At 37.7% G+C, this 26391-nt stretch overlaps 1 protein-coding gene across 6 annotated transcripts in view; it reads right to left on the bottom strand.

Annotated features, from left to right (window-relative positions):
- The window catches only part of CTNND2 (catenin delta 2), a 947950-nt gene that overhangs the window by 645601 nt on the left and 275958 nt on the right, over positions 1 to 26391 (bottom strand). Inside the window, exon 1 of one of the 6 annotated variants that reach the window (XM_036896688.2) lies at positions 4513 to 4746. The exons of the other annotated variants lie outside the window; for them this stretch is intronic. The gene's annotated coding sequence lies outside the window, so the exon portion shown is untranslated. Of the gene's footprint in view, positions 1 to 4512; positions 4747 to 26391 lie in introns of those variants that run through there. 6 annotated transcript variants of the gene reach the window in all.

Genomic DNA, 26391 nt, shown 5'->3' with positions numbered 1-26391 from the left:
ACATGCCATTTGGCCAATATCTGTGCTCTACATTTGCCAAATATATGCCAGAGTCTGCAAACTCATTCAGGTCCCCCAGCAGCACTGGGCCACAGTGGCAGGGTCTGTGCCACCAACAGACCCTAGGCCTGGGATAAGGGAGACACAGCCCACAGCTGACTCAGTTTCCCTCTTTGTTCTTCTTCATCTCCACCTCTGCACTTATGGTCTCTAATTTTTGGCAGAACTGCTCCATGAAAATGTGGGTGCAGTTAATCCCCAGCCTCAGAACCTAAATTTAATTACCTTGAACATTTCCACACTGAAATTCTATTAACACTGATGAAAATGACCAGAAGAGCATGAGGGCTTGAAATGAACTGAAGTAGCTGAAATTCATGAAGAAGGGACCTCTGGATAATGCGAAGGCTCTGGAATAGATAATCCTATTCAGAGTCCCTCTCATTGGAGGAACACCTACCCAAATGTTATGGTTTACAAGTAAATAGAGGCTGAGGCTTATGGGATGCAGAAAGGCTCTCATAATCCATTTGACTCATCCTGGAATAATCAGACAGTTGACTGACACCTAAAATTAGTTTTCTTTTTTAAAAATGAGCTAGTACTGTTGGGAGCTGCAGACTAATGTGATACTTTGATTCCTAGAGGATGTAACCCTCACATCTTTGAAAAAAATGTACACACTTGAGAAGGTCACTATGTAATTAGCCACACTGTAGCACTGTAGTGCTTAATAAATTCCTAGAGCTTGCAGATTTTATTTTTAAAACCACAAGTGCTGTGTTTAATTAAACTTGTCAAATGTAGGATGAACATTTGGGACAGAGGTAGGTGATTTGATCCACAAATGACAAAAATACACTCATTGTTATTAAAGCTTCCCAGTGAGCCAGTATTAGGTATGGCCAAATGACAAGATCCCACCATGAGCAAGATTAATATTCATTGGTAATTCTTAGGATCCTAAGACTGTATTTTGTTTTTTGAGTAGAACTTTATATAACGGAGCTGCCTGAGTATGATCACATAAATAACCCAGGCCATTGAATCATTTTTCTCATGTTAATGAACATTAATGATTTAATATTTCAGAGACTGTATATACTTTGTGAGTTCCTTATAGAAAATACTTTGGGGAAGGAGCATTTCTCTCCTGGCTAGATGGAATGCTGCTAGATTCATGAATCACCTAACAAAACCAATTGGATATTCAAAACAAATACTTTGGGGAATATGAGTATCACAGCAGCAGCCATGGCTTTTTGGTGGAAGCAACAGATGGCTGCAGAAGCTGAAGGCACTGGTTAAGTTTCCACAGCTAGAGGGTGGGAAGAGGGGAGAAGACGCTGGACTCTCACTAAGAATCCATCTGATGCCACAGATCCTGCCACAGAATGGAAATCATCAACACCTATTCTTCCATGATGCAAGAACCTTGGCTAAGAGAGTCTGTGCATAACCAGTTAGCAATTATGAATCGACTGCTTTTGTTTGACTACTTTCTCTCAAACATACATGAGAATAATGGGTACACTTGATAACCTCAAAATTCATTCTTTTTTTTTTATGAAAAACAACAACAAAGTAGAACACTATACGTATTTGGTGTAAGGAAATCTTCATTTGTTCATTCAGTAAATCAGGTAAGCATGGGTCTAGGTGCTGGGCAGGCATCAATGAAAAAATCAGACAAGAATCCTGCCCTCATGGAGTTTATATCCTAAAGAGAAAAAGGACTTTGAACACAACGCACCAGTGGATTAGACAGAGTGCCATCTGTGATTAAGGCAATGGGGAAAAATCATACAGGAAAAGAAGATGGGGGAGGCAATTTAAGCAGGCTTACCAAGAACAAACACATTGACAAGGTGACATCTGAGCATGGATTTGAAGGCCTTGAGGGAGTGAGGCATGTGTACATCTGGGCTGGGGGTGTGGGGAGGGGCTACTGTAGTGTTTTAAGCAGGAGTACATGGCAAATGCAAAGGCTGGGTGCAGGGAGCAGGTTCTAGAAAAAGCAAGTAGTTTTGGGTGCTGGAGCAAAGTGAACAAAAGGGAAGCCCTTCAGGGGATATGGGAGAGACAAGGTGGCAGGCAGCAGGTCACTGAGGGTCTTGTCAACCACAGTATGGCCTCCAGCTTTTTCATTCTGCATAAAGAACTGACAGGATAGGATTTACATTTTCATAGGACTTCTCAGACTACTATCTGGAAATAATCTTTAGAGTCATTCATTCACACTTATTTTGCATAAGTCACTTAACCCTTCTTCATCTCAGGTTGGGAAGATAAAAAAAAAACACTCTTCACTATATAAACTACAGCTCTGTTCCACGCTCTCCGTGGCCACGCTTCCATTAAAGCCATTATTTTATGGCATTGCAGTTATTTGTTATCACATCTGCAGTGCCATCAGATTTTTTATTTTTTGGACTCTAGAGAATATTTCTTTCTGATTTTGCACATCGTACCTCAAATAATATTTAACATACAGAAGGGACTCAACAAAGATTTGCTGAATATATACAAGAATTATAAAAGGGCTTTAAAACAAAACTCCAAATCAGAATTCACATGATAATATGGTATTTGTAGAAACACAAACACAAATCTTTGTTCATAAACCAATACAATAGAGGTATTAGCTGTAATTCTGCAACATGAAAACATAATCAACTGAGTTGGACCAAATCTGAGATTGCCTGGGTAAAATTTTTTAGACAACTGAAACTATTTTTCTTAATTATGTGCATCAAACTTATGAGTAAATTAGCCCAGAAAGGATATTGCAACTTGGCATTTGGAAATCCTCAAAATGTATAAATCACATTTTGTTTGACTCTCTGCTTATGTTTTAGAATGCCATATGAAGGCCCTATTTCATATGCCCTCAGATGCAACCACATAATATAAATACCTGGATTAAAAAAATGAACTTAAAATTAGTCAAAATTTCCTTCCCATGTAAGATATTTACATTCAGCAATGTGGGGTTATGAGCAATCACACCATCTGATTAGTTAACTTTTTATTTAAAAAAATAAAAAACTATTTGGATCACATGTACAGATTGCACCTTCTAGTGTGAATCTTTACCATCACTTGAGACCATTACACTGACACTACAGCAAGTGCCTAGACACTATATTTCCAATGTGGAGCTTCATGCTCACTTTCTTTAGCCTTATTAATATGATCAACCTAAAGTTTTAACTAGATTTCTTAGCTTTAATATGATTCACCGAAAGATTTAACTTTAATTAATTTGAAATAAAAGATTTACTTAGAGGTACCCCCTGAGTATATGTGAGCCTTCCTTGGGTAGCTTCTTTAAAATAAAATATATCCACATAGGCAATTAAAATACTAGAACATGTGACAATGTGTTTCTGACAAAATTAAACCATTTCTTTATGTCAACTTAGTCATTATTCATGCTTAGTGTCTGAGTTACAAAGTCAAATTTCAAATAACATTAAGTAGAAATTTTATCTTGTGATCATACTAATTCAGCAGGAAATCCTTCTCTGTCACTATTATGCATTTGAACACACTCTAAGTTGAACACTGAACACTTTCAGAGGTATTCCATTTTATTTCACTCACAATTTTAACAATGTACACCTACTTGACAAATATAAAACAACCTATACAATTCCCATAAGTTGTCATCTAGTAAATCCCCAGCTTTCTGAAATCTGTTTCTTTAACCTGTTAAACATGCAAATATTTTAACTCTAGTAGCAACAGGTGAAATCTGTGAAGTCATTGTAAATTTTTTGATGATTCAATGAATTATCTGAATAAAGAGCAATCCAGAAACACTTGTAGAGCAAAGGTTTTCTATAATTATGTGATGTGTGCAACCCATTTACACCTGCTGGACTGAGAATAATCAAAACATGTAATTATTGCAGTCTAGTTCTCCTGTAAAACTCACCACAGAGAACCAATAACCTCTGTGAGAAAGGGAATACCATGAAGCAAATTGGCTACCCAACACCAAATTTTCAGTTACTTTACATAGTGACACTGGTTGGGTGATTTTATGATGAGGTTATTCAGTTAATTCTGAACCACTGGGGGGTGGGGGGAAGGCCCACAATTTTCAAATCAACTTTGATTACTTCTCACTTAATTATAAATGGCGACTTAACACAGATTATCACAACTTTCTTAAAATCTAAAGGATCTACCTATGACACACCAAGTTTTACTAACAACAATTATTAAGCAGTGATCATGGTTAGTTGATAGGGAAATGGGGCATCCGTACTCACAACAGCTTCCTGTGAAATTCGGTTATTTGGCTTTTACAGTTTCAACACTGACCCACTGAATACGTACTGACTGGCAACCGTAAGGCCCGAAATAAATTCTACCCATGTGAAATGCCACATGTAACTTGCAACCTCCAGTTTTAAAACTTTAGTTAAAACCCGTCACAAAAACATCATTAAAAATGAAAGCATTTAAAAAACAAATAAGTTAAGTTTTCACTTTTTCATTTACCTTTGGAAATAAATGGTCCTTAAATACTTCACAACTGTGTTCTAGGCAAACAAGTCGACTAGTCCCAAAGACGAGGGTTACTTTTCCCTCCTTCCCAGGCAAGTGGTGCTGGCGGTTCTGAGCGGCCTCCCTTCTGCTCCTCCCTCCCCGCACCAGGGCTTAAAGGAACCCAGAGGAGCTCAAAAATCACGAATGGAATGGAAGAGCAGCCTCGAAGGAGTCAGGACGCCGAATTATCAGAGTTTAATTTCTGCTTTCACTCGCCAACAGTTTTGGAGAAAGCAAAGCAAGACGCATCAGAGATACCATAAGCCTAGTAGTAGCTGTCTTAAAAGAGAAAAGAATTGAGTTCAGCCAGGCACAAAGGTCTCCATGGCAACAGTGAATTTAGACCCCCATCGGCATTATTTATGCAACATTTCATCACAAAAGGACCCTCCCACTAGCCTGCCTAGCAAATTCTAGTTTTCTAATCTTCTATTCCTTTTCCCTAAATTTGTGTCTGGATCCGCAGCTATCATCATCTCAACAACAAAAAAATGCTCCAGAATTCTAACATTATTTTCAAACTGAATCTGGACTTTGTTTTGTTTGGTGAATTCGAAAGCAAGAGAAAGATTCAAGATTGCTTAGAGTTCATATTCAAGACCAGTGCAGTTTTTATTTCAAAGATGAGCATTCAACAAAAGTAAATTTATTCAAACCATTATATTTTTAAACATGAAACTGTAATTCAAAAGAAATATATAACAGGGTAAATCTAACTTCAAAGGTTCATAGAAAAGAGAATGTATAAGATGCTGACTTTACAGCTAATTTAAATACTGGCGTCCACCCCCACTCACTCCCTGCTATTACAGCACCCAGCCAACTCTTTTGAGTCTTGTACCTGATTTTCTCTGTTTTAGCCATGACTTCCAAAAACATAAATTCAGCAAAGTATTTTAAACACTTTTTAGTGAACTGTGTGCCCAATGGACCCCAGGTCCACAATTTATAACTAGACGACGACCTTCAGCAAGTTATTTAAAACGTAGGTAACACCACAACGTAATTAGGTTGCTGTGAATATTAATAAGATTATATCTTAATATCTCCAATTATAAAACAATATACAACTATAATTATTAAGCTAATATTTGATGATGTTGAAAGGACACTATTAGTCTGTATTAGAAAAGGATCATAATTAGTATTAGCTCAAATAAGAACTAAACAAGGTGACATTCAAAAATTAGGTTTGATCATTTTAAAACAATGCAAACTTATTATTGAAAATTCAAACAGAACATGGTTTTATAAAGCAGTGGGCTGCTCTTACTTCACAAAGTTCCAACACCAATCTCACTCTCCTTTAACACAGTTGTAGGTCTAGACCTAAATCATGCACCTTGATCTAAGTCTTGGTTAACTTGTCTTTAAGCTGGTTTTCAAGAACGGTTCATGGATGACCACATTTTCTGTCAGTGTATTTTTTATAGAATAGGCAAATGTCCATGTCCTACACCTCCTGGGACATTACTGTCCTAGAATGGGTTACTCCTGTTGCCTCCAGAAACGTTTTCTGTGAGGATGCCCGCAGAGCTGGACAACTCATGGCCCTGCGTAGATGGTTACATGGTTTTTGTAAATAAATTATTCAGGTACCTTCTGACACTGGAAATTGAAGGAGAGAATCAAAAAGCCAAGGTAATATTAGTGTCTTTTAAAAAAATGACATTCCAGGGGAGAACAGCCACCACTCACACATTAACTCCCAGTTATTTATCTTCCATATCTCTTGCCTTTTTTTTGTTGCTTTTATGTCATGTCTCTTCTTCTCATACCTCCTTATCTCTGCAATACATATTCTTCCTGATGTTTCTAATGTGGTTGCATTTAAGCAATGGTTTATTTTTCCTGTTTTTCCATTAGTGCTGCCAGCTCACTTTTATTTCTTAAAATAACTTCATTGTCTTATCATTTCTTTGATTTCACTTTTTTCATGATTTTAACTTTTTTTAGACTATAAAAAGAGTACGTCTAACTTTCTCTTTTAGTACTTGGGGATAATTTTGTTTTCCTGAAGTTATACTTTCTCTGCCTTTGCATATCATTACTGTGCAACTTTCTTCTCTTTCTGATTTATTTCTTACTTTTTTGTGGTAGTGTCAACCCACTGTCTTACATTTAAACCCTTTGGTTTATTACTTATTTTGGAATCATGGTGACATTGCCTTGGCCTGACTGCTGCTTAAGAACAGATTAAGGAGGAGAAGGGTTTTGAGTATGTGTGAAGTGAAGGTTTAAATGTTATTATTTCAACATTATTCTCTCTTGTTGGAGCTTGTCATCCACAGGGTTTCCTGTGTCCCGTTGTGTCTTCAGAGCTCAGTGTTCCAGTGAAGACCTCTGAGTTCACAGCCCTTCCTCTCTGTCACCCTTTGTTAGGTAGAAAGATAGACCTGAGCAGCAGGGGAAGGAGAAGATATGGTTCAAGAAAAACATCCCTGAACTCTGCGCAGGTAGTGGGTTGCACCTGAAGACAACAAAGACTTTGCGGGGAAATAACTTCCTTGCCTGTTGGGATCAGGAGAAACTAGTCCCAACCAGATCCCGATGTGGGCACAATCAAACAAAACTAAGAACTGTCCAAGTCATACCTCATCATGGGAAAGGCCTGCACACTTAGAGGGATGGCTATATGGGTGCACCTGACAATCAAATGACCACACCTTGTCAAAAAAGAGGTGCATCCTAGCCAGAATGTAATATACAGGCCTTCCACCTAACAGATCAAGGCCTTTGTCTACCTTGACTCTGGCCTGCTCCTCCCTTAGAGTGTATTCAGATAAACTTTTGCTCTGCTTCAAGTAAATAATTGCTTTGCCTTGCAATTCTTTGTTGTGGTGGGGACAAGAACCAAGGAGAACAAACTTGACCCACAACACTTTCATCTTTCCCTCCTTCCTTTTTCTTTTTTAAGGAAATTTGGACACTCTATGATATCTGGAAAGTGATGTCTGTACTCAGCATACATTCTTTATGGGAGATAATGGTTGATTCTGTTCCTAGTATTATTGTAAATGGAACTCTATTCCTAATTTGCTATATCTTTGGTTGATTTTACTGTTTCTAGCAAAGAAGTAGAAAAAAAATAAACATTGTAGGTTATCCATAATTAATAGTTTGAACCCCAACAAGGCATAACTATGTGTTTTTCACAAAATTCAATAGTAATTTGTAATTTCAAAACAATCTTTGTAAACTAGGCATGCAGAGGAAACCCTTCAATTTGGTAATGAAAAAAACCTACCTAGAAATTACAATCAGAGTTAAATATTGAAAATATCTCCTTAGATGTGAAAGAGTTATCATTCACTGCTATCATCACTTCTATTTAACATTATACTGGAGGTCTTTAGCAATAAAATAAAAACAAAAAGGCAAGGTATAAAAATATCAACCTTCCTTCTGTGAATCGGCAGTAGAGACATTTTTTAAATAGTGATATTTATTGTAGATAAACAACAAATACAAAGGAATAACTCTGTGATGGTAGTGTAAAACCACATCACTAACTCTTACACAACACTACTGAAGTTGAAGCAGACTTAAATGATTGCAGGGAAATACCACACTAACATAATGACAGATTTAATATTGTAAAAATTTCAAACTCCTTGGATTAACTGACAGATTGAACACAATTCCACTCCAAACCCTCTGCATGCTGTTTTTATCATGGTTGGGAGAGGCTGGTATAATGGATAAAGGTTTCTAAAATTTACATGAAAATGCAAAGGGCCAAGGAGAGCAAGTCCTTCTGAAGGAATGAAATCTAAACTAAACCTACCAGATAGAAGAAAACATTAGAAAGATGCAGTAATTAAGGCCATAGGATGTCCACATAAGGAGAGACAGAAGGAACAGCGGAATGGGAGAGACTCAGAAACCAAGCCATACATGTGCCTCATTTATGAGAACCATGACACCGTTAGCAGTGGGAAAGATGGTGCTTTCACATGGGTATCTATCTGATGAAATATGTACTTTGACTCTGAACTCAAAAATACAATTTCATATAGAACACAGGTCTAGATGTGAAAGGTTAAACATAAATCTTTGAAAGTCAAATACGGAAAACATGCATGACCTTAGAGTAGCTAAGGCTATATTAAGCAATAAAAACTACTAACCATAAAAGGAATAAAAAAAGTCTAGATTGGGCCATGTTAAAATGGGGAGATTATGTTTATTGAGACACCATTGAGAAAGTGAAGGGGCAGAAGTGAAAGAAAATATTCTGTGTATGTCTATGTGTGAATCTATAACTATCTATGTATCTAGCTACATCTCTACCTACAGAAGTCTGGAATGCAGTATAATATAAAAAACGATAAGCAATCCAAAAGAAAAAAGGCTAAAATACTTAAACAAACACTTCACAAAACAGGACAACCATACAGACAATAAACCAATGAAAAGATGATCTATATCATTACTCACATGGATATGCAAGTGGAGGCCTCCACAGGGTGCTACTAGTACCCATCAGAATGGTTAAAATAAAAAAGAGAGAGGAGAGAAACTTTCCCTGACTTTCTCAGAACTTCCATAGATGGTTAGTAGGAATGTAAAATGGTAAAAGGAACTGACTGCTGGTCAATCTCTTCCAAAGTTCTTTCTATGCACACTCCATGTCTCAGAAACAGTGTTCCTGTTGGTATATACATGCAACAGAAAACCACATATAAGTACCCTGGAAGCCACCTATGATACTCATACAGAAACATTCATATTAGCCCCAAGTGAACACTGCTGAAATGCCTACTAATGACAATGGATATACTATATGTGCACAATGAAGTACTATTCAGCAAAAAAATTAAACTGATGACCAAATGTGCTATTATGGTTGAGTTTTACACACACAATCTTGAGAAAGTTGTACTTTAGGATGTATGCACTTTCCTGTGTGAATATTATACTTAAAAAATTAATTCCTAGCAGCAAAGGCTGCACTAATAGGGAAGTATATTGCAACACAGGCTTACCTCAAGAAAAAAGAGCAATCTCAAATGAACAGAGTAAATTCACAATTAATGAAAGTAGAAAAAGAAGATCAAATGAGGCCCAAAGTCAGTAGAAAGAGGGGCAGAGTAAAAATCAGAGCAGAAATAGATAAAATCAAGAATAATAAAACAATAGAAAGAATCAATGAAACAAGCAGCTGGTTCTTCAAGAAAATTAACAAAACAGATAAACCCCTACCCAGACTTATCAAGAAAAAAACAAGAGTCTATACACATAAACAGACAGAATCAGAAATAAGAAAGGAAAAATCAATACAGACAGTACAGAAATACAAAGAAGTATTAGGAAATACTATGAAAAATTATAGGCTAACAAACTGGAAAATCTACAAGAAATGGAAAATTTTCTATAAAAATATAACCTTCCAAGGCTGACCCAGGAAGAAACAGAAAATCTGAACAGACCAATTACCAGCAATGAAATTGAATTGGTAGTCAAAAAACTACCTAAGAACAAAATCCTAGGACCAGATGGCTTCACCACTGAATTTTATCAAAAATTTAGTGAAGACCTAATACTCATCCTCCTTAATGTTTTCCAAAAAACAGAAGAGCAGGGAATACTTCCAACTCATTCTATGAGGACAGCATCACTCTAATACCAAAACCAGACAAAGAAAACACAAAAAAAGAAAATTACAGACACATATCCCCAATGAATATAGATGCAAAAATACTCAACAAAATATTAACAAACTGAATTCAAAAATACATCAATAGGAACATCCATCATGATTAAGTAGGATTTATTCCAGGGATACAAGGGTGTTACAATATTCAAAAATTCACCAACATCATATACCACACCACATCAACAAACGTGACAAAAATCACATGATCATATCCATAGACGCTGAAAAAGCATTTGACAAAATTCATCATCCTTTCATGATAAAACTGTCAACAAAAAGGGCATAGAGGGCAAGTACCTCAACATAATAAAGGCCATTTAGGACAAACCCACAGCTAACACCATACTTAACAGTGAAAAGCTGAAAGCTTTTCTTTTTAGATTGGGAACAAGAAAAGGATGCCCACTCTCCCCACTTTAATTCAACATAGTACTGGAGGTTCTAGCCATGGCAATCAGAAAACACAAAGAGATCAAATGCATCAAGATTAGTAAGGAAGAAGTTAAACTGTCCCTGTTTGCAGATGACATGATATTGTATATAAAAAACCCTAAAGAACCCACCCAAACACTACTAGAACTAATAACTGAATTCAGCAAAGTTGCAGAATACAAAATTAATACACAGAAATCTGTGGCATTCCTATACACTAATGATGAAAAAGGAGAAAGAGAAATCAGGGAAACAAGTGCATTTACAATTGCATTAAAATGAATAAAATCCTATGAATAAACCTAACCAAGGAGGTGAAAGATCTACACCCTGAAAACTACAAGACACTCATGAGAGAAATTAAAGAAGACACAAATAAATGGAAATACATCCCATGCTCATGGATACAAAGAATTAATATTATCAAAAAGTCCACCTTGCCTAAAGCAATCTACAGATTCAATGCAATCTCTATCAAAATAACAACAGCAATTTTATGTGAAATAGAACAAATAGTTCTAAAATTCACATGAACCACAAAAGACCATGAATAGTTAAAGCAATGCTGAGAAGGAAGAATAAAGCAGGGGGGACTATGCTCCCAGATTTCAAACTCTACTACAAAGCCACAGTAATCTATAGACAATTTGGTACTGGCACAAAACACCAGGTAGGATGGCCAACATTCAAAAGCAAGCAACAACAAATGCTGGCATAGAATAGAGAGCCCAGATATAAACCCAAGCATATATGGTCAATTAATATATGATAAAGGAGCCATGGATATACAATGGGGAAATGACAGCCTCTTCAACAACTGCTGCTGGCAAAACTGGACAGCTACATGTAAGAGAATGAAACTGGATTACTGTCTAACACAATACACAAAAGTAAACTCGAATTGGACCAAAGACCTGAATGTACTTCATGAAACCATAGAACTATTAGAAGAAAAGACAGGCAAAAATCTTCTAAATAGAAACATGAGCAGAGTTTTCTTGAACACATCTCTTCAGGCAAGGGAAACAAAAGCAAAAATGAGCAAATGGGACTACATCAAAGTAAAAAGCTTTCGTACAGCAAAGGAAACCATCAGTAGAATAGAAAGGCATCCTATGGTATGGGAGTATATATTTGTAAATGACATATCCAACAAGGGGTTAACATCTAAAATATATAAAAAACTTACATCAACACCCAAAAAGCAAATAACCCAATTAAAAAAGAGGTTCTGAGCAGACACCTCTCCAAAGAAGAAATTAAGATGGCCAACAGGCACATGAAAAGATGTTCCACATTTCTAATCATCAGGGAAATGCAAATTGAAACCACAATGAGATATCACCTCACACCAGGTAGGCTGGCCATCATCCAAAAGCAAGCAACAACAAATGCTGGCAAGGATGCGGAGAAAGGGGAAGCCTACACTGTTGGTGGGAATGTAAATTAGTTCAACCATTGTTGAAAACAATAAGGAGTATCCTCAAAAAACTAGAAATAGAAATACCATTTGACCCAGCAATTCCACTCCTAGGAATTTACACAAAGAAAACAAGATCCCAGATTCAAAAAGACATACGCACCCCTATGTTTATTGCAGCACTATTTACAATAGCCAAAACATGGAATCAACATAAGTGTCCATCAGCAGATGAATGGATAAAGAAGAAGTGGTACATATACACAATGGAATATTACTCAACCATGAGAAGAAAACAAATCCTACCATTTGCAACAACATGGATGGAGCTAGAGGGTATTATGCTCAGTGAAATAAGTCAGGAGGAGAAAGACAAGCACCAAATGATTTCCCTCATTTGTGGAGTATAACAATGAAGCAAAACTGAAGGAACAAAACAGCAGCAGACTCACAGACTCCAAGAAGGGACTGGAGTTTACCAAAGTTGAGGGGTGAGGAAGGTCGGGGTAGGGAGGGAGGGAGAAGGGGATTGAGGGGCACTATGATTGGCATATATTTTGTTGGGGGTTCACGGGGAAGATAGTGTAGCACAGAGAAGACAAGTAATGATTCTGTAGCATCTTAATATGCTGATGGACAGTGACTGCAATGGGGTCGGGGGGGGATTTATAATATGGGTGAATGTATTAACCACAATGTTGCTCATGTGAAATCTTCATAAGAGTGTATATCAATGATACCTTAATAAAAAAAAAGTCAAGGAAGAATTAAAAAAAATAAAGTACTAAATTATTTTAAATCCTATATTTTTGGAAGTTATAACAGGCATGCATACAAACAGAAACATTATTTACCTATTAATATTCTTGATTTTTTTTAAAATTGCATTTTAACTTTAGAGGTTTCCAGCAATATCCTTACCAATTTTATTTGAAAAGAAAATAGAGGCTTTTTAAGTCTTACAAAATAAAATTAGAGCTAAAGAATGAAGGAAACACTATTTGATGTGGTTTGGTCAATTTTAAGAAAATCCATTATGTTGTGAACTTTTGGACAAAAAAATAAAGAAAGAAGGTTCATCTTAATATCCTGGCCATTTTCATTTACTGATGCTGACAGCAAAGTGAAAAATTAAGTAGCATTAATATAGGAAATATTTAACATTATAAATAAGTGACAGACTTGGTAGTAATTTCCAAATAAGTGTGATGTGATTATGTTTCTATTTCAATAAAACTTGATCTTTAGAGAACATTTATTTTTGAAGATTTGATTCCTTCCTGCAATTTTTGGCTTTTCATTCTCTAAGAATCGGTATTCCAGTGTAAAACTCTATAATTCTATCTATTACCCCTCCAGATTCTATGGTATAAAATTACAAATGACTGACAGCCAAATTACTGAGTCTGCCTTCCAAGGGATACAAGGAAGCTCCAGCCCAAAGATTCTTTTGCAATTAAATAGCTGTAAGGAGTAATATTTTAGGGCCAGCTCAGTTTTCATTTGTAGTCCACGGTCATCTCCGCTGTCCAAGGCCAGAATGGATTGCAGGACAGGACGGAGGAAAGAAGAGGAGAAAAGAAAGGAAGGAAGTCAAACAAACAATGCTGGACTTTTGCCTGGCGCCCTGGCCCTGGTACTGGCAGCTACTCCGATGAACTGAAACCCCCTAGGCTGCCTGTTGCTGCAGAACTCTCTCAATGTGGTATCAGACACTCAGAAATAGGACGCTAAGTATTAAGGGGATGGAAATACTTGACATCACACACGAGCTCATATCCATGAATCAGTGTAGATTTGAACCCTGTAACTAGCAGTGTAGGCTATATAACTAAATTCCATTTATAAAGCATATTTTGGTTATTGTTTGCCCTTTTGAGGTATAAACCTCTTATTTGGGACCTTTTACGAGGATAAGTCACACTATGCCAGAAGTTAAGACCCATGCAAAGAGAGATTTAGACCAACGAAGGATTTCAGGGGTAGGGTTCAACCGTAGCATATAATTAATTTCAATGTATTCTAAACACTCTTGGTTTCTCAAATAGGATGTGTAGCTGACCATCCAGTAATTTAGCAAACCCCTTGGCATTTCTGATGTACATTAGCAACCCACAAAATTCACATAAATTTCTATTTTTGGCAGGAACAAAGTTTGAAGGTAGGAATCCCCAGTTACCGAGTAAATGATTACAATGACTGCAAGGGAATGAATTTAGAACATGATTTTTTAAATGTGCTAATTAATAAGAGGTAGAAACATATCTGCTCCATGGAATACTCCAAACGTGCCACAGTGCACCAGTGACTATGAATATATGAATTTATGTTCTTTACAAATAATAACAGTAATAACAAATGCAAAATTCTCATTTTTAAAGCAGTCTCTCTTTCTCTCTCTCTCTCTCACACACACACACACACACACACCCTTTGACAGAGTGCAACACTTTAAATTACAAAGGAGAGTTTCCTTATGGCAGAAGGGAATGGAAAATGTGTATCAGATTTTCCCTCTTTCATATCTCAAGCACACTGAAGACACAACTTTCCAAGAAATAATTTATATGACTATTAAGAGTATCACATCTTAATCGCCCAGTCTTGAGTAGCACTTGTTTCGATTTTTTTGCACAATTAGCTCCTGTCTTTATTTGATATTCTTCAACATTTATGTAAAGTGGTGATCATGAATAATACTCTGTCAAAACAGAGTGGGCCCTGTTTCTTCTGCGGGTCTTAGGTATTATGTCATTGCCTTAGGCGAGGCACCCAAGGAATAGCAATAAGAAAACGTGCATGACTAAGCATTTTAAGTTCCTTCCACAATGTGTTTGGCTAAGACATTAGCCGAACAGAATCCTTTAAAAATACTTTGAAAAAAAAAAAAATCTAAGGTTCAAGAAAATCGGAGCGGTGCGTTTAAAACAAACATGAGAAAATTCTTGAAGACACATATTTCACTACATCAAATCCTAACTATACAAATATTTTGGTATGATTATTCCCTGTAGGACATATTCTCCTTGGGTATTAGCACAGTTTCTTACAGTTAGCCTGGAACACTCTGTCCTCTGACTTTAAGACTCAGGTTGTGCCTTGGAAAGTTAAGATAGAGACGCCAGTGGCTACTGAGCACTGATGGAAACGAGGGATTCCAGATGGACAAACAGGCTGGACAAGAGCGGCATCTCTGGGACTCTGGGACTCTAGGCTCTGTGCTTTCTGTTTGCTTGCCAGCATTTTTCACACTGATAGCAGTATTTCAATATTTGGTCAGCAATCCTTCACGAATTTGAGTATATTTGTTCCACTTCTTCTTGGATGATTGAGAACAATCTCTAAATTCATTCTTTGTCCTACGGTGAGGCTGGATGTGTGTGGAGCAGAGCAGGGAGCTAGCCTGAACAAATGCAAACTGAACTTCAATAAAAGGACTTAGCTTGCAGGTATTGAAAACAAAATGTATATTAAACAAATGTGAATCACAACAGGATAAGCTCCTTCTCATTTTTTGAAATATCACATTCTCTTTTGAGGATTTTGAAGACTTTCCAACAAGATGTTTTGATTATAGCTCTGTTTCTGATTATTGCCCAAATACTGGTATACAAAAAATGGGGGCTTTGCGTGACACAAGTCAGTTGTAGAATGAATATTGCATATTGGAAATAAGTGTTCATTAGGATGCCTCGAGGCTTTGCTGACAACTCTTCAAAGTTCCTAAATACTAAAGTTGTTCTCTTCGTAACTGCAGCCCATCTAGAGTGAAATGGTTCATTGGCATTTGCAAAATGTCTCACATCATTTGAGGGACTGGGTGAAAAAGTAAGGTTCACTTAGTTATGTACCCTATTTCTTGCTCTAAGAACAAAATTTGGCCTCCACTACTAATGTGCTTCCCTTAATTCACAACTGAACACTCTGGGCTGGGGAGAGTTAAGACAAATTATCAAGAGAAGAAGAGCTGGTATTTTATTGGGCAGGTAACTCACCATTGGATAAGCAGAACTCACTTCCCACACCCTTGAAATTACCTTTGTGCATATCCACGTGGGGTAAGGAACAGCTGTATGTTTTGCTGTACTAAATAAGCAGCTTAAGCATACAGTGGAATTTTGCCATTGTTTTGGCACACATTCAAATGGAGCAAATTATTATTTCATTTTAGAGATGAGGAAAGGAATCCAGAGAGATTAAACAGTTTGCCACAAATCACACAGATTTTAAGTAGCGGAACCTATATTTGAACTTAAGCTGTTTAACTTTAAAACTGGTATTTTTAACTACTGGAGATACTTAAAATCATTTACAAGGTTTTAAGTGTGTCTTCTGGAGTCATGCCTAATATCCACATCATCATGCTCTTATGGAGTTTGCACAGCAATGAAGAATAAGATTATCCAACCCTGAATGCACCACCAAGGAAGAACATTCTGATGATGAGAAATTCCAGCCACCTAAGAATCAGTTAGGTTATGGGCTAGGGGACCAGCACCCAGTCTACCCAACAAGGTCGTCCTTCATCATCTATAGTTCTGCCTACCATTTTGAAGGCCATTAAGGTTATTATCATATACAGAAATAAAAAAATGCTTTATCTGCTTATATTTTAATGATTCAGCTGCACTTCTTTAAATAAAAGGAAACACAGATCGCTCTCCTCTGTATTAAGCCTCTTAGGGGGAGGTTCTCAAGTTGAGGGGAGAGAGGATTGTCTATTGTTTACATCATTTTAACACATGGATTGAGGACCAAGAGCTGAAAGGATGTTATCTTCAGTCTCCATGATAATTTATGGAAACTACAACACTTAACCAATAAATGCTGCGTACCAGTAAATGCAAGCGTAAAACTTTAATATTCATTAAGAACTGGCTCATAAACATCAAGTAAGTCCAGTGCCCATAACAACATCAGAAATGTATGGGGCAATCTGTTTCAGTAGATCATGATACCATGATGGTATTGTTTCTTGGAAAATTGAAAGAAGTAAACAGTGTTAAAGGAGAAAAGTGAACTATCATAGCAAGTTTTTATATCAGAGAGGTATTTTATTTCTAATAGATCTTTTTGGAAGTATGTGTCTTCCACAACTTTCTTGCAAGTCTCCACATATTTAGGTATTCTTATTTAAGGACATTTTCATTACCTCTATAATGTATGAAATCTTGAAATTGCCAACAGTTATTTTTATAATAGTATTTTTCCCCAGGTGTGGCTTTCACGGCTGGTAAAGGATATTTTGCTTTTTGTTTTATTTTTGCTAGTTCCTAAAATCCAAAAAGGTTGGCATCTCTACTTATCTCTTAGGGTCTATGTGGATAAAAGGTGAGATTTATGCCTGGAAGTGCAATTCAGTGATAAATCAGGCAATAGAAAAGGGATTAATTAACAATAGTTTAGACTTTCCACTTAAGTTCATAGACCAGATGAGAAATAGCACATGGATATGACTATCCAATTTCTTGACAGTCTTATTTTGGACGTGGGAACCTCAAAGGTACAAGTTTCTTCCACTATTCTGATGGCCTTCTATTGCCATCAAATGAATACTTGAGCTATATGCTGAAGAATTTCAAAGTAAAGATGTGGCTCAAAAATGCATCACTGTACCTACTTTCAGGAAATTGAAATATTGGGACCATAAATGTTTGCTATCCAATTCTGAAGCACAGATATAAATATGAATCAAAAGGTAAATGACTCACGATTAAAATATGTGACTCAAACTTCAATTTCTCTCTCTACCATCCATGATTTCACCTGATATTGTTGGATGTCCAAGGTGATCACTGAGGTATTTACCTACCTACAGGATTACATATCTACATTAAAATACCATTGTATGGGCAAGAGGTTTTTTTGTATCAGTGTGTGAAAAGTACTTGCTGATACCTAAATTCAAGCAATATTTGGGGCACCTTAAAGTATAAAATATCTATGTATGTATGATATGTATCAAATATTTTCTATAGGTATAGTAAACACACTGCCCTTTTTTTTTTCTAAGTTGAAAAAATAGTCAACAATTGAACAAATATGTATGCCTATCTTTTAAAATGAAAACTAGTACAGGAAAATGTATCTCAAAATTACTGGGCAGAACATTTCCAGACAATAATGTTGGTAATGAAAGGTTTGATCTGGAAAGAAATGTCAGCAATTAGCTCAGCAGTAATAGCACAGAAGTCGTAGGTAATGAGAATATTGGTGATAAAAATGCAATGGGAGTGATGTTGTGATGGCATCGGTGAGGGCTGTCTGCTGTGAGGCAAAAGCTCACGAAGAGCTGAGTTAAAGGAGAAGAATGTAAAGAATTCTAAATCTAACAAATACAGTAATTCGACATGTGTAAAGCGGCAAGGATGCTTCTCTATGAGTGATGTACTCTTACCAATAGAATGTATAGATGTACAAACATCTTAGAATATTTTCTCTCCGAAGTAAAAGAACAAGGAATATGTGACTATGTATCTGTACTGACATGTGTATGTACCCTTCATGATGTAACACATATATCATACACACATTTCACATACACATATGGTTGAGAAGCACATTATTTTTGAACTATAGAAGCACTGGTATCACACGTATTTTGCTCTTTTTTTCCACAGAAATATTTTCACTTGTTTTCTGTTTTATGACCTAATTGAAATGATCAAATTCCACCCCTCTCCTTTTTGAACAGACTCTCTTACAGTGCTATGGAAAATTGTATATTACTACATATAAATTTTATTTTCTTCTGCAGAGAATTTCCCTGAAAGGAAGAATCATATTAAGCCAAGAATAATTGGAACAGACTTAATTCAGGTCATTAAAAATAGAATTTAGATCTCTAAATTCTAATGTGGTCTGTCTGAAAATCCTTAGTCACTGTAAATGTATTGAAATTATCTTATTAGATTTAATTATTAATATTTAATTGTTTACTTCTCACAACTCATTTTTAATAACTCATACTTTTCTAATGAGAAAATATATCATTATGATAATGCCATAAACATATCCATTGTCTTATAGTTTGCAATTGGTTTTACATAAATCATCACTTTTGGTCTTCTTAATCTTTCAATTAGATATTAATACCTAAAACCAGAAAGATATTATGAATTTCATAACAGAAAGCTACTTTATATCAAAATTCTTAATTAGGAAGTTAAAATACCAAGCCAATTACAAAAAATACTCATGGATATATTAAAATCTACTTAGGTACTGCTCACTAAACGAAGTACTCACATGGTGCTATGTTTCAAAACATTCACCTGAATCCCTACAACCACCTTCTTTCCCCACCGTCAACTCTCCAGGAGGTTTTTCCAAGTGGTAAAAAGTGACCCCCCCCCCCCACACTATCCTTTGGTCCCAAGGTTCAGGCAGGCAGCAACAATACTCCAAGGCTGTGGTAATTAAGTCCCTCTAATAAGAAGGCAATGGAAAGCATTCTGAGATTTAGTTTCTCCTCACATGGAAATAAATGACAGAATTTCTTCTTTACCTCCTTTATTATTGCAAAATATGCCACAATAATAATTTAATTTTAACATTACAAATGGCTCATAACAATACCTTAGCATCACCACTTAAATATTAATAGTCACATAAACAGGAAATTATAGGTAGAGATGTATTAGAATGATTTCTCTCCACTGTTGGCACCAAGAATACCTTCATGATTGTCATCATCTGGGAAGGTTTGAGGATCCAAAGCAACACAAACGAGTATTTCCTCTCAGGTAAGCTCCCCGTGGACATGTGTCAGTATGCATAATAAACACGATGACATTAGGTAGGACAATTCAAACATTTTCTTGTCCATCATGGCAAGAAACAAGGGTGCTGCCCTTTGGCCATGGAGACCATAGTGTCTCGTCCAGTGTCCGCCGGATGGGAGAGTGACAGGCTGAGTCATGGGGCACTGATGAAAAACCTTACAGCATTCAGGATTGAAAAAGACAGAAACCAAGACAGATTCACTTTCTCTTAAACATACTAACTACAACAAGAAACAAGCAATCTGCAACACTGCTTTGCATTTTCAAGCTAATAATAGGAATATGTAATGGTAGATTGAAGCAATCTTTGTTCTAGAATTTTCTTGTGCCAGTGGAGGCCATTTGGTAAAAGTAAATGTACAGATGATTCTTGGGTAGTTCTCTGCTCTCTTGCAGAGCACAGTGGCATTTAAGCGAGGGTACTTCACACTGGGCGTCTTAACAACAGCCGGACAAACGTGACCTTTATGCCTTTACCTCCCAAATGGCACACGAACTCACCATCAACACAGGAGTAAAAATGTCATTGTTTCATGAGTCTGTTGAAAAAAACTTTCATCTGCACTCAGTATAAAAAGGTGGCCACCTACTTTTTGCAATATGAGAGCTTTAGAAACAAAGTAAAAGGATAGGAGAGTTTCACAAACGTGGTGAAAAGATAAAGAGCGACAAACTTCCAATTACAAAATAAGTAAGTCACGAGATGGAAAGTACAGCATAGGGAATATAGTCTATAGTCTTGTAATAACTTTGTATAGCGACAGCTGGTAACTACAATTACTGTGATGAGCATTTCATAATGTACATAATTGTCCAATCACTATGTTGTACACCTGAAGCCAACATAATACTATATATAAACTATATTTCAATTAAAAATATGAGAGTTGTCAATACTAGTTTCCAAAATAGATCCTAAGTATATACAGCATGAGCCAAACATAATTAGCTTCCCCATATACAATCTTAACTACAGTGGCAGTAGCTGATTTTTTCAACTTTCCTGTCCCTTGTCGGTGTTATTGTCAGGACTCCGGTTGATGCGCTAGACTCTGGAAAAATCCCAGCCTGTTCTTAAGAAACCAAGAATACTGCACCACTACCTGCTTTGGAAATGAAATAGACTGGAGACCCCAAGGGAATCCAGAGTAAGTGGCTGGTTACAGTTTCTGCATTCAGCCTTATTAAATTATTTTAATATAAAATGTGAAACCAGGAAGACTAATTTCCCTAAAAATAAAAGGCAATGTAGATGGATAGTAGTCCAACAAATGATCAGTTTGAACAGTGTCTCATTTTATAATCCATCCATTCATTCAGCCTTCATTCACTCAACAAATAGTTACTAAGTGCCTTTTTTGTTCTGGGCACTATTCTGAATGGCAGTAAAATAGACAAAGGCAGGCCTACCCTCACACAGCTTACAGTCTACCTTTATTTTGGAAACACTAAATTTCTCATATCAGCCCCTGCTTCTTCTAGAAATGAAATTTTATCTCTTTTAAACAAATCAGTTTGCTTATTCCTACAATGACATATACGTATATATATTTAGTCATGGCCTGACAGACTGTTTGTTATTTACCTTTGAAACTGAAAAATGCATAGCCCTAAGGCATATCCTGAAACTTTCCAATTATTTGTTATGTTAATACTACTCATAGAGAATGGATATAAGAACACAGAAGTTTGCTATTGCATGTATGGCAAGAATTCATATTCATGGGCTGATGCTCCTTTCATTGCTAAAGTCTCAGTTGCTAGAATGTGGTCTATGGGGCTCAGATTTTAGAAAACAGGCAGTATTTCATTATGTAACGTTATCTGAGGCAACTCGTGCCCCATGTTTTCACAGTGTTCAGGCTAAGCTGGTGTGTCTGAAGCCCACGTCCACGCACAAGCCTGGCTCTCAAACCTCGAGTCTCCCCACCCAGCTTGCTAACCCAAGTTTTTCAAGTTTCCTCCACTTTTCTGTATGCAGTTTATTTCCCTGCTCCCTGCTTTGGTGGTCTTTGGCTTTCTAAATCTTAGTTCTTCCTCTCTCCCCTAGAAAGCCTGGGGCCCACCTTCTCCAGAGGTGGTCCATGCTCTAATATTATCTGGACCCCAATTAAATGCTCATGTCTCAGGATCTCAGAAAGTACTTCATTAAAAGTTGCATTGGTATCACTACATTGGGTGGGAAATTAAATGAAAATTGGTAATTCCAACTGCATTAGTGGAGAAATGAGAAGGAGATTTTCCTGGGCATTTTTGCCAGCTTTTGGCTTAAGTTTGGAGACCTCCCTGTACATCTGTTCCACCAGGGATTAAGAAATGTATAATGAGAAAGCCAGGAACCACAGCCAGGCTCGAGGGCCTAAGAGTACAGGAATGAACACATGCTTTCTCCTGGGCTCCTGAACGGAGGGGAGAAAGGAATGACCAGCCTTAGGTGCCGACCCCAAATGCTCAGCTCATCATCAACCCCTAACCTTCTTTCTTGCTCTGGAAAGTTTTCTTTCACGTGGTCTTGCACAGTCAGGTGATTTCAGGCATCTTCTTTATAATTTAACATTTGACAGTAATTAAAATGCTAAAGAGAAGACATTCAACAATAGCAGGAAGATGATAGATGTTCACTTTTGGAAGAAAATACTGAATAATTAATTTGTTTACCTGTGCTTGAAGAGATTTGGGATGAAGTGCAATGCTGTATGATTCAGAAAGGAGCCTGGGGTAGGAAGAGCTGCTCGGAGTTCCAGGTAGAGCCAGGCTTCCTCAGGTAGTTAAGCAACATGCTTAAATGAAGCTCTTTTAGTCATGAAATTGGAATAAGATTTGTACAGCCCGGTTCAATAAAAGCTTATGGTATAGTAAAATGAGATTAAAGCTACAAGTTCTTTAGGGTTGAAGGCTTGTCTAATACACATCTATTGTTCTCACAAAGCTGATCACCATTCTCAGCAGAGGGTCCCAGCACAGTGACACCCTCAAAGCATGCAGGAACATGCTATGGAATAAATGCACATATAAGAAAGCAACCTCACTTCCACAGGGATATAAACATGCTGAATGACCACAACGTCAATGTTTGCAGAAGCTGAAGATCTGACACTGAAGAAAACAGGTGTCTTACATTCTAAAGGAGAGTCACAGACAATTAACATCCACAACAAATGAAAAGATGGCTTCACATGGTGATAACTGAGAGGACAATAAAATAGCCTGAAGATGTAACTGAGCCTTGCAGACCATGTTAATGTATGGATTTTATTCTAATGGAAGCCATTGAAAGGTCCTGAGTAACAGGATCTGACAGGTATTGTTTTGAAAAAGATCAACTTCATATATGATTGCTAAACTTGATGTGACACTCCCCAGAACACACCCCAGAATTTGATAAACTCTCACTCATAGAAATCATGTAGGGTGGCCAATAAGGAGGGTATGGTAATAATCCAGAAACTGTAATCGTGACTGGGAATACAGTGTTAGTGGTGGAGGAAGGAAAGCAAAAGGGTCCCAACACAGAACTAATGGGACATGGCAGTTGTGAAAGGAGCAACTCTTAAAGACATCCTCCTATCCAAAGTTTTCTGTGCCCTGGTTATTCAATCAAGCATTCAACAGTTTTACTGTGAGGGACTTTGAAGACGAGCTTAGGTTGAACATGAGTTGACCTAAAAATATGGAGACTATCCTGGATTATCAAGGTTGGCCCCATTTAATTACATGAGCTCTTAAAAGCCCAGAATTTTCTCTGGCTAGAGCCAGAGACAGAGAGATAAAGCAGAAGAGGCAAGCAATGAGGTAGAAATGGAGTCAAGAGAGATTCAAAGCCACCACTGTTGACTTTGAAGATGAAGAAAGGAACATAAGCCAAAGAATGCAGGTGGACTGGAGAGGCAGCTAACAGAGCAAAGAAATGTGAATCTCAACCGTAGGACTGCATGAAACGAATTTGGTAACAACTTAAGTAAACGTGGAAGTAGATTCCCCCCACCACCGGGGTACCTCCGGAAAGAATGAAGCCCCACTGATGCCTTGATTTTAGCCCAGGGAGCCCCAAGTCAGACTTCTGAGGGAGTGAAGTTAGTAAATTTGCTTGTTTTAAGCCATTAGCTGTGGTGATTTGTTACAGCAGTAGCGTGAAACTAAGAGAGCCATGGAATAGATATTGGAGGGGGTTTAGTGTATTTAAACCCCCTCCAACTTTAAGAGACATGTCTTCTGCTACAAGCAGAAATTTATACATAATTAGGTCCCATGCAAGGCATGTGCTTCGTGTTGACACTGAATTATTAGAAATTTTCAAGTTCATTAACAACCATAAAAAAAGAACCAAGGGGAAAAAATACTCTTATAAGATACAGCACTTGTGAATTTTATCAACAATTTGCAACGAACCTAGAAATAGAAGCTGCCAACTTAATGCATTATGCTAAATGTAACTGGAACCTACAGAGAGCAATGGAGGCTATGGAGAGTCCTGTTAAATTATGAAAAACCATGATTCAGAAACCCAGAAAACACACGACTGTAAGGAGAAAATTAATACAGTGTTATCTCATTCAGGCCTAAAGCATTAAACATCATCTATATGCTGATGATTCCCAATGCTTTAATCTCCAACTCTGCCACTGAGCTCTACATGCACCTAGTCAACTACCAAGTTCCCATTTCCACTGGGTACTTGCCAGACTTCTGCAAGCTCACATACCCAGAACAGACTTTTTTATTTCTCCCACTCCATCACTCTCAATCTTTCCTTACCTCTGTAAATGGGACCAACATCAATGCAATCCTGAGGACAAAAACGTAGAAGAGATTCTGGACCAGCCTCTTTTCTTATACTCCACAAAAATACACTGGTGAGTGTGGGTGAAATTGTAGTATTTCCAGAATCTCTCGCCTGGCCTCAATCCATTTCCAAGCAAAAGGCACTTATAAGGAGTGGAGAGAAGCCGTTCTCTCCTCCCCTCTGTTGCATAATTGGTCTGGCGCCTGTCACTCACCGGGGCTCCGCCCACAAGTTCCTCCCGGAAGGGCCGGGGGTCGGAGGACAGGTGAGTGCCGGTCAGGACAGCGAGAAATGGGAGAGCGAGAGCGCGGCTAAGGTGGTGGAGGGAGCCAGGCTTCCTGTGAGCAAGTGCACGGGCCTCTCCCACTTTACCTTTCCCCTGCTGATTTTGGCTCCATCAGTCTCATTGTTTTTTTCAACCTCAAGCTGGGAACACACTGTCCCCGGGTGCTACAGTGGGTTTCCATTCGCCCTGCTCTCCTACAAACTATATCCTGAGCGCCCCTTCACGCCACCCCCCACTGATGCCAGTGAGCCCGTAATCTCTCATCCGCATTGCTGCAAGAGCATCACTCAGTTTCCCTCTTTTCTCTCTTGCCGTGTCCCCTTCCAGAGTCTTATGTTCCACAGAGCAGCCAGAGTTCTCTCAATGTTTCATCACATCAATTTACTCCTTTGCCTGAAATGTTCAAATGTCTTCCCCATGAAATCGGTGTCATCTACACTTCATCATCGTCGTCATCATCTCATTCATACAGGACCAGCCTGCCTCTCCAACTTTACCAGCCTCGCTCCTCTCCCTTTTTATGAAGCTCCAAACATACAGTATTTGTCTTCTTCTGACCTCTCAAGCAATTCCTTCAGCCTGGACCCTCTCACCTGGCAGCCTCCTGGCTTCCTCTGAGACCGACCACAGACACCCCTTCTCTGGAGAAGCCTCCCCTCAGCTAACCTTGCCTAACTCTGCCCACTCACTCTCAATCTCGTTGCCCAGGTGTTTTATTTTCTTTATCCCACTGACACTCCCTGAAACTACAGGTACTGTTTATTTACTTTTATCTTGGGTTCTTTTTGCTTATACATGCACTGTTTGTCTCCCCCCAAAAGTCATATGGTTTAGTTTCTATTTACTCTTTACAAAACATGAACACTTTTTCTTTACGATGAATTTGAATAGTTGACCTAAGATCATAGCTTTTTTTTTCTACACAACACAGCAATTTGTGTTCTTTAGAGTATGTTTCTTTCCAAATCAGTGGCTCTCAGTACCCTCTGTCACTATGACAGTCTTAACAGAGGGAGAATTATTAATCACTCACAGACACTCTAATGGAAGAATGACATTTCTTGAACTTCTGAGAGAACAATAGTCTATTTTATGCCAATAGTGGGCAAAATTTCAAAACCTACTTTGGTCCAGTAGATACTGAGAATGCCTAACACTGACCAGTGAAATAGGAGGAAGACATGCCTTGTCCGTAGGCCCGACTGTGTTCCCATCCTGGGAAGATGAGTCTAGAAAGACTCTGGTCTGGACCCAGCTGTCCTTGGCTTGAAGCCAACTGCCAAGGGGAAGCTAGAACCTGAGAGACCCCACTGCCACCCTCAGGGTCGGGGTCTTGAACTCACAACACAGTGATAATAAACTTCCCCCACTTGGCCAGAATCTGTTAACCTTTTATCATTATAGTTTCTCCCTAACAAAATCACACTGAGAATCTTTTAACCTACACAATGACCTCTTTTAAACTTG

The sequence above is a fragment of the Manis pentadactyla genome, chromosome 2 (genome assembly GCF_030020395.1).
Source record: "Manis pentadactyla isolate mManPen7 chromosome 2, mManPen7.hap1, whole genome shotgun sequence".
NCBI classification, from domain to species: domain Eukaryota; kingdom Metazoa; phylum Chordata; class Mammalia; order Pholidota; family Manidae; genus Manis; species Manis pentadactyla.
This window is presented reverse-complemented; position numbering and strand designations above follow the sequence as displayed.